Consider the following 9,262-nt stretch of genomic DNA (forward strand, 5'->3'; position numbering starts at 1 on the left):
AAAGCTGTCATAAATTGATAGAGTGGGTTGGAGCAAGAAACATTCAGAACTGAATCTCCTCTCATCCAATTAACGAGAGGGACTTCCATTGGTCAAAAGAATTCATGAGGTAGCTGTATTATCACAGCAAAGCCATGTTTTAGTTGAGGAAACAACTGTGGAAAATTCTGAGACTATATAAACTAGTCTTTCTCACAATTTGAGTAATTCCCTTGAGGTGTCTTGGATCCATGTAGGAATGTACCCCTTTGGCTTCAGATTAAAAGTGTCTCAGAGTCAATGGAATCTAGCACTCATTTCCTGTTCTCACATGATTCTATCAACACAGATTAAATTTCTTTCCATTTCCTTGGTATGAAAAAACTTACTCAGATCCCAAGAATTCCTCTATTTTTGTTCAGTCTGTTTTGGTTTTCCCCAGTTAGCTTTCTTTTTCTGAATTACCTTGACACACTCTCATTTTCTCTTGGGAGCAACATTTTCTAGCCTTTGATTCTTTTTAGATTAATGTTTCATAAAATAAATCCATCTGCAAAGCCATTTACAGATGGATATTATAGACTTTGAATACTGTGAATTCAAATACATTTTCTCCCCTTGCAGAATGAATGACACCCTCCCAATTTACAAAAATTTGGTGGAGGTTTTTTTTTTTTTTTATTCTTGTATATTTAATTAAGACGTAACCATACCTCTTGTTGTCCTCTCTCCAGGAAAGAAAAGGGGAGAGTAAAACTCCATCTGTTCTGCCTTCTAATAAATTGAGAATTCATATAGTGATATACTTTGAAAATATTTTCCCAGCTTTATTTATGAGTATGTCCTTTAACAATAGGATTAAAGACTTTTTTCTCCCCTTTCTATCAAAATGCCTGGCAGTCTGTCATGGAATGATATTACACAGGTCTGACTGATTTATCCTTCCCAAAGTCCTACTTATTCTTCACTGGCATCTTGTGATCTTTTAGTGTTTTATAAATGAAATGATTGATGAGTTTGGTCTATTCAGGTATCAAAGTTAAGGTGACCAGGCTATAATTTTTAGGGTTATTACTTTATTTTCTTCTTTAGAAGTAGGCCCTACCCATGTTCTTTACTGTTTTTAGGCTGCATAGCTGTCTACCATGTGTTCAGAAAGATTGTTTCTATGATAAATTCAGGACATGTCTTAAATATTCCTGGATCTACCTACCAGGACATGCTGATCTGAAAACATACACTGTATTTAATCTCTGACTTATTTATCTCCTATTGTGGATGAACTTTGTATCCTATTGCAAATGTGGTAGAAACTTTGTTTATTTGACCACAGTTGAACCTTTTTACAGGCTTTCTACTCAAATTCAGCTTTAGAAAAAAAGAAAAACAATTACCCACACAGGAGCTCTGTAGTTCAGAGGTCACAATCTCCCTATCCTGAGATTAGATGATAGAAAAAATTAGTGGTATTTGGAAAAACTCAGGAAGATGCCCAACAGTGGAGTACATGTTATTATTTTTCTATGAATCTCTAATCTTCTATTGCCATAGGGTATTTGGAAATTGGTCAAGGAGGCTTTGTTTAGCTTCACTTTTCATATCAAAAGACTTCACAGTTATGTCACCCTGTTCTCCCAGTAAGTCTAGGTCAGAACTTTTCCTAACTGGGATTTCTTCCTACTATGACAAGCTGAACTTATTTAATTGGTTTATTAAATGAGCTGCATTCAGTAGAATGAAGCAGAAAGCACCGTTATTTTTTTCCCTTGTTCTTTGGATTAGTTACATATTTCCAGCCCCTGGAATAAAATCTCAGCCGGGTCCCAAGATTCTTCTGTCTCACTAAATAATTAACAGCACCTATAGTCAAATATCAGAAGTCCAAACTCTCATTCAGTTTAAGATCTCTTCTTTGCCAGTTTAGGTGTACCTCAGCCTTAGAGGATTGAAGGGTTTGGAAAAGGAGGGGCTTTGATCTTTTTCCTTTTCTTGCTTCACTGCATTCTACACTTAATAGTTGCTGTTTGGGGGCCTTTTAATGTTAGAATAGGGGAAAGAGTAGTAAGGGGCAGAAAAGTCCTTCTGGACTGGTAAAGTTATAATGTGGTAATGATGCCATGTGAGCATGATGGAATCCAAGGCTTACACTTTTTTTTTCCCCTGAGGTGCCTCTTTTAGTTTAGCAATGCTCTCCTTGGAGACCTTCATCTGCAATTCCTGGCAGGAGTGATGCTGCTTCCTTGTGGCCAGTTTCATCCCTCCACTCCACTTCGGCATCCATGGGGCATCTTTATCCTCTCATTGTTGTGACTGCCTCACTCTTGGCAGGGGATTTCGGTGGGATTCCTGGCCAGCTAATCAACTTGACTATCAGTCACTCCACTCTGCAGGGTTTGTATCTGATCCGGGGAAGACAGACCCCCTGCCCTGCTGTCAGTAGATGTGTAGCTTAATATTGATACTAACTTTTTCTTCTTTAGGCAGCTCTAGCTATACTTACCTTTGCTTTTCGGGTCAGTCATGGATCAGGTAATTTGTTCCTATGTCCCTTTAAATTCCAGAGAATGCATATTAGCTTTTCAAATGGTTCTTTTGAGATTTCAATGGGCTTAAAGTGAGGAGGGAGCATCCCTTTGTGAGGAGGGAGGAAACTTACAACACTCTTCATCTGTGTTGTAACATCTAACAACAGTCTTCCAAAAAGAAAAAACAAAAACAAAAAACAACTCCTCCTTAGCAGCCTCTTCACCCTCCCAATGGATTCTTAGTCATCTCTCAATCAAGAGGTGAGTGACTGAAGAGCTAATTTCACAGTGTCTCCGATGTCCACTGGAATCTAAGCAGTAATAAAGCAGGCTATTTTGTCTGTTCTGTTTACTGCAGTATCACTGGGTTTTAGAAGAATACCTGATACATAGTAGGCACTCCACAGATGTATGCTGAACACATGAGTGAATGAAGAAACAGTCAAGCACCTTGTTTGTGCAACATCTGTTATATTCTCAACCTTTGGAACTTCTGTTGAAGCAAGATAGAGAGAGACAGAGAGAGAGGGAATGAATTTAAAAATTATCTTTTACAAATAGAACAAATACAAAGCTTGTGGATCATCTTTCAATAGTGATGTTAAAAAATACATGTATTTTTCAGGGACCAAAAGCTATAAATCCAAAACTAGAAGTTTGCTAATCTTAGGCATTCCAGAACAAATAGGAAATTTGGTTTATTTTAGTAATTTGTCCCATCCATTTGCAGATCATACATCCCAGCTAAAACTTTTTGAGTCTGTGAAGACTGTGCAAAAGTAGAACTTACTAGACTCTGACTCACAGAGGAAGACACTTAGGGTCACATCTGGGAATGCTCCTCTCTCAAATTTCTCTGATATGTGTCTTTGCCATTAAGTCAGAAGTTTTAAAACTTGTTCTGACTGTGGGTCATGTTGGCAGTCAAAACTATGAATCAAGTGGGACTTTTGTGAGTCCAAACATCGGCAAAGATGATACACCAGTAACGTCACTGGAAAAATCTCCCTATGGTTAACTGGACAAACGGCGCTCTTTGAAGTTAAGAAGGAGGAATTTCACAATTAAATGTTTTATTTATGCAAGTATCACAAATGTAGACACAGAATGGCAAATGATTTTCTTGTCATGTGCCAACTTTGATCAATTGGTAGTGGTGCTTGGAAAGCTAGGCTGAGAAGGGTTTTAAGACTAAATCCAATCCCAGTGCTATATGACTGATCAGAGGGAACACACTGCAACAGGGAGATAGCATGCTTGCATTTCTATTGTGCTTAAATATGGTTTGAATGTCTGAAGAGTGGGTGATGGTTCAAATTGCTAATCATGCAAGAATTGTTGTTAAAAGATGGTAAAGGTAATTCTACCCCGTTTTCATCTCTTAAATAATTAAAAGCAACACAAAGGTTAAAGAGTAGGAAACATCTCCACTGATGGAAATAACAATCACTCGACACTAACGATAAAGGATAACTGACAAATTAGTAAAATCAGATGAAAGGAAAAATGTGAAAGAGATACTTTTGCTCTGTATTTTTGAACAGTGTTCAGGATTCCCCAAAATAGATGGCTCAGACTTGAAGAGGGCAAACAACAATCTTTCAATTGATATAAAAATCATCTTGGGCTTCCCTGGTGGCGCAGTGGTTGAGAGTCCGCCTGCCGATGCAGGGGACGTGGGTTCGTGCCCCGGTCCGGGAAGATCCCACATGCCGCAGAGCGGCTGGGCCCGTGAGCCATGGCTGCTGAGCCTGTGCGTCCAGAGCCTGTGCTCCGCAACGGGAGAGGCCACAACAGTGAGAGGCCCGCGAACCACAAAAAAAAAAAAAAAAAATCATCTTATTTATGTGGCCTGAGGCACAGTGAGAGCACAGAGGTAGAGTACTGAGTACTGTGGAGCACTCAGCGTGGTGAGAAGATATCTGAGCAAAACATGTTGTTATTGAACGTGCCTGTTGTGGCAACTCAACACAACTCCCTGGCTTTTTCTTCCGCAAATAATAGGCCAGGAGAGAATGGATTAGAAAGCACAGGGTTTAAACCGAAGCACAATGAGTATAAAGGAGGACAAGAACCAAATGCACAAAAGGTAGCAGATGAATGCGTAGCAGCAGAATATGTGTTAAGTGGTAGTCGAACATTTCAAATAAACACTTTTCAGTGATATCAAAGAAATTTTTTAAATGATGTTTTTGAAACAAGAACATAGGAAGAATTACCAGCATTAAAGAAATAATTCCTAAGACAACATAAAGAGACGAAACGTGATCTGAAAGCATGCAGGAAAGAAATGGCAGGGTGAAAAAAACAATATTCCAGGAATAAAAGTAGTTTTAAAAACAAATAAACAATTTGTAGGGAAATCAGATCTGAGAAATCTGTATGGAAGACAGATTCAAGAAAATTTTGCAAAAAACATATACAAAAAGTAATTAAAAGAATAAAGAGTTAAAAATGTTCAAGAGGGTCTTCCCTGGTGGTGCATTGGTTGAGAATCCGCGTGCCAGTGCAGGGGACACGGGTTCGAGCCCTGCTCCGGGAAGATCCCACATGCCCCAGAGCAACTGAGCCCATGCGCCACAGCTACTGAGCCTGTGCTCTAGAGCCTGTGCACCACAACTACTGAGCCTGCGCTCTAGAGCCCGCGAGCCACAACTACTGAGCCCGCGTGCTGCAACTACTGAAGCCTGCCTAGAGCTGGTGCTCCACAACAAGAGAAGCCACTGCTATGAGAAACCTCAGCACTGCAATGAAGAGTAGCCCCCCCGCTCACCGCAACTAGAGAAAGCCCGTGAGCAGCAATGAAGACCCAACACAGCTAGAAATAAATAAATATATATATATATATATATTAAAATAAAATGTTCAAGAAAACAATATGTATGGGAGACAGGGTCCAATCATGCAGCAGAAACTAGAGAGTAATTGGAGCTAGGAAAGCATAATATAACAAATCATTAAGTATGACAAGTGGTTGGAGTAATGGGGGATTGGCTAGTGTATTCATTCACTAGGGCTGCCACATAACAAATACTGTAGACTGGATGGCTTACACAACAGAAATTAATTTTCTTACAATTCTGGACGCTAGAAGTCAGAGATCAAGGTGTCACCAGGGTTTATTTTTTTCAGAGACCATTCGCCTTGGCTTATAGATGCCTATCTTCTCCCTTTGTCTTTTGTGTCTGTGTCCACATTTCCTCTTATTACAAGGATACTGATCATATTTTATTTGGGCCCACCCTAATGACCTGATTTTAACTTAATTACCTTTCTAGGGATCCTATCTTCAAATATAGTCACCATCTGAGGTACTGGGAGTTAAAGACTTCAAAGTATGAATTTTGTGAGAACGCAATTGAGCCCATAATAGCTAAGAAGGAGTAAAAAGAACTCTAAATACATAAAGGGCAGTTACTACCCTTTGGAATGAGGTATATTAGTGGAGGAAGATAGGTTACCCAAGCTCTAGAAGACCTCTTTTCCCTCCCTTCAGGTCTGAGATCCAGATCTTGTGGAGAGGGTGTGCTGTGCCTCACTGCAAAGGAAATTCACTGAGGCTGTGAAGTTGTCCACCACGAGGTGCTGGGCAGGCAGAGCGTTCTAGGGGAAGTTTCCCTTGGCGAGGTGCCGTGTGCTTCTTGTTGCTGAGAGCTGTTGGAACCTGCTCCTGGAGGAACCATGTGTGCTGCTGGATCAGGGCACTGCAGAAGCTGCATGTGCTGCAGGGGCCTCCTGGAAAAGCACAGTGGAACCAGGAAGAGAAACCTCTTTCTCCTCTAGTGTGCCCACTGACAAAGGAGAAATAGTTATACGTCCATCTTAATTGTCATAGAACAGGCAGTGAAGGAGAGGAAACGCAATGAATTAATAACTGGCACGACAGGCAAAGGAGTTTCAATGTCTTTACCATCAGTGTCACTGAAGAAGAAATGGGACAGAAAATATAGTAAGAGGGGATGTCCAGACTGTGAACCCTGCAAGGACAGGCACTCAAGGTCATCAACAAGTTGTATGAGTATAATATTTATATAAGTATTCTGTTGAGTTGAATTTTTCATGTAAAGAAGAATTCTATGAAGTTGAGCGTGGTATTTAAGAAAAGTGCTAGTTAGGGACTTCCCTGGCAGTCCAGTGGTTGAGGCATTGTGCTTCCACCGCGGGGGCATTGGTTCCATCTCTGGCTGGGGAACTAGAATCCCGCATGCCGTGAGGTATGGCAAAACAAAAAAAAAAAGAAAGAAAGAAAAGTGCTCTTTGTACTTTACATGTCAGGAAGGTATTTGAGGAAGTCAGTAGGTAGATCCTTAGATATAACAAGTCTTGTCTTGGGCAAGTTGCTGTCATTGGGGACTGCCAGATAGTGTGTCTTTGTGGTATGAAGGGACATGAGGGTGTTAGCACCAAACTAAATCCAGTCAGCAGACATCTTTTTTTTGCCCTATTTTAAAATGGTTTGAATTTGAATATCTCTCAGTAAACTGATATATATGAATCTGATTATTGGAATGCTATGGGCAAAGTTCCCATTACATTTGAATATTTAAACCGTATTCTCCACTTTATTACTACCTACAACAGTATTGGGCAGATACTCATTAAAAATTTTGTTGACTAATATAATTATTAAATCCTGAAAGATAAAAGGAAAATGCTACAGTTTTGCTAGGTTTACTCCATTCAGTTATAATGTTAAGGTTTGTAACCTCAATAGATTTGTTGGAGAGGTTAGATTCTAAAGTTAGCTTATAAATTATATGAATGGGTGTGCAACTTCACTGTATACCAGGATGAAAAATATCACCATGGACACAGAGGAAATTAAAAGAACTATCATAGATTTCTTTGATCAACTATTTGAAAAGCATGTCAAAATAGATGGCTTTCTAGGAAAATTTAAATCACCAAAATTGATGAGAGAGAAGTTGCAAAATGTAAACAGACTGATTTTCTTAGAAGAAATAGAGGAAGTTGTCAGAGTTACCTCCTAAGAAATACTAAGCACAGAATTCTTCACATATGGTATGTCTCAAACCTCCAAAGAACAAATAATGCTATTTTAACTGTTCCAATGCATAGAGACAGCTTTCAAATATTCTCTATGGTGCCAGAAAGCAGTTATTCCAAAACTTGATAAAGGTGGTACAGGAGAAAAAGAAAATCATTGACAAATGTAACTTCTGAATATCAAAACTCTAAAAAAAAATTAGCTAGTAGCATCTATTAGTAATTTAAAAGAATAATACATACTAAGCAAAGTTCCTGCCAGGAATGACCATTTGGTTCAATGTTAAGAAACCAGTTGGGGGGCTTCCCTGGTGGCGCAGTGGTTGAGAGTCCGCCTGACGATGCAGGGGACGCGAGTTCGTGCCCCGGTCTGGGAAGATCCCACATGCCGCAGAGCGGCTGGGCCCGTGAGCCATGGCCGCTGAGCCTGCGCGTCCGGAGCCTGTGCTCCGCAACGGGAGAGGCCACAACAGTGAGAGGCCCGCGTACCGCAAAAAAAAAAAAAAAAAAAAAAAAAAAAAAAAAAGAAACCAGTTGATTTAATTCATATGTTAATAGTTAAAGGGTTAAAACACATAGGCCTATCTTTTTTTTTTTTTTTTTTTTTGCGGGTACGCGGGCCTCTCACTGTTGTGGCCTCTCCTGTTGCGGAGCACAGGCTCCGGACGCGCAGGCTCAGCGGCCATGGCTCATGGGCCCAGCCGCTCCGCGGCATGTGGGATCTTCCCGGACCGGGGCACAAACCCGTGTCCCCTGCATCGGCAGGCAGACTCCCAACCACTGTGCCACCAGGGAAGCCCAGGCCTATCTTCATGGATGCTGAATGGGCATTTGATAAAATTTAACATTCATTCCTAAGAAAACAAAAGCAAATAAGCAATAATAATAGCAAATTGCTTTAATTACCTTTCAAACAAGGTAAATTAATAATTCACCCCCTAAGGTCACACAACCAGTAAGGATGGAGCCTGGATTTGAACCTAGATAGCCTGGATTTGAACCTAGGATAGCCTTTAAATATGTTTTAATATATAATATATATTATTATAAATAATAAAAATAAATTATTTATTAATTTGGTATTGAAACAACTGACTTTCCATTTGGGGAAAAATATAGCTGAATCTCTATCAACTCCTAAGTTGTCAGAAATAAGTAAAACAAACAAAGTATTTAAGAAAAATATGTACATTTAAAAAATTAATAATTTGGGGTAAGGAAGAATTTTCTAATGAAGATACAAAAACAAAGATAGAAAAATACTGATAAATGCCTATATAGCAAAGAAAAAAAAGCTTTCTGTATAGCAACAAATATTCTAAACAAATTCAAAAGACAATTGGAAAATTGCAAATTTCTAATATATCTAACATTTCAGGCAAAGTACTAATTTTCTTAGTACACAAGTATTCTTCTTTTTAACGTTATTGAAATATGTTCTGTTTTAATTTTATTTATTTTTTGGCTGCATTGGGTCTTTGTTGCTATGTGCGGGCTTTCTCTATTTGCGGTGAGTGGGGGCTACTCTTTTTGCGGTTCATGGGCTTCTCATTGCGGTGGCTTCTCTTGTTGCAGAGCTCGGGCCCTAGAGCACGTGGGCTTCAGTAGTTGCAGCACGTGGGCCCGGTAGTTGTGGCTCGAGGGCCCTAGAGCGCAGGCTCAGTAGTTGTGGCGCACGGGCTTAGTTGCTCTGCAGCATGTGGGATCTTCCCAGACCAGGGCTCGAACCTGTGTCCCCTGCATTGGCAAGC

The sequence above is a fragment of the Phocoena phocoena genome, chromosome 1 (genome assembly GCF_963924675.1).
Source record: "Phocoena phocoena chromosome 1, mPhoPho1.1, whole genome shotgun sequence".
NCBI lineage: Eukaryota > Metazoa > Chordata > Mammalia > Artiodactyla > Phocoenidae > Phocoena > Phocoena phocoena.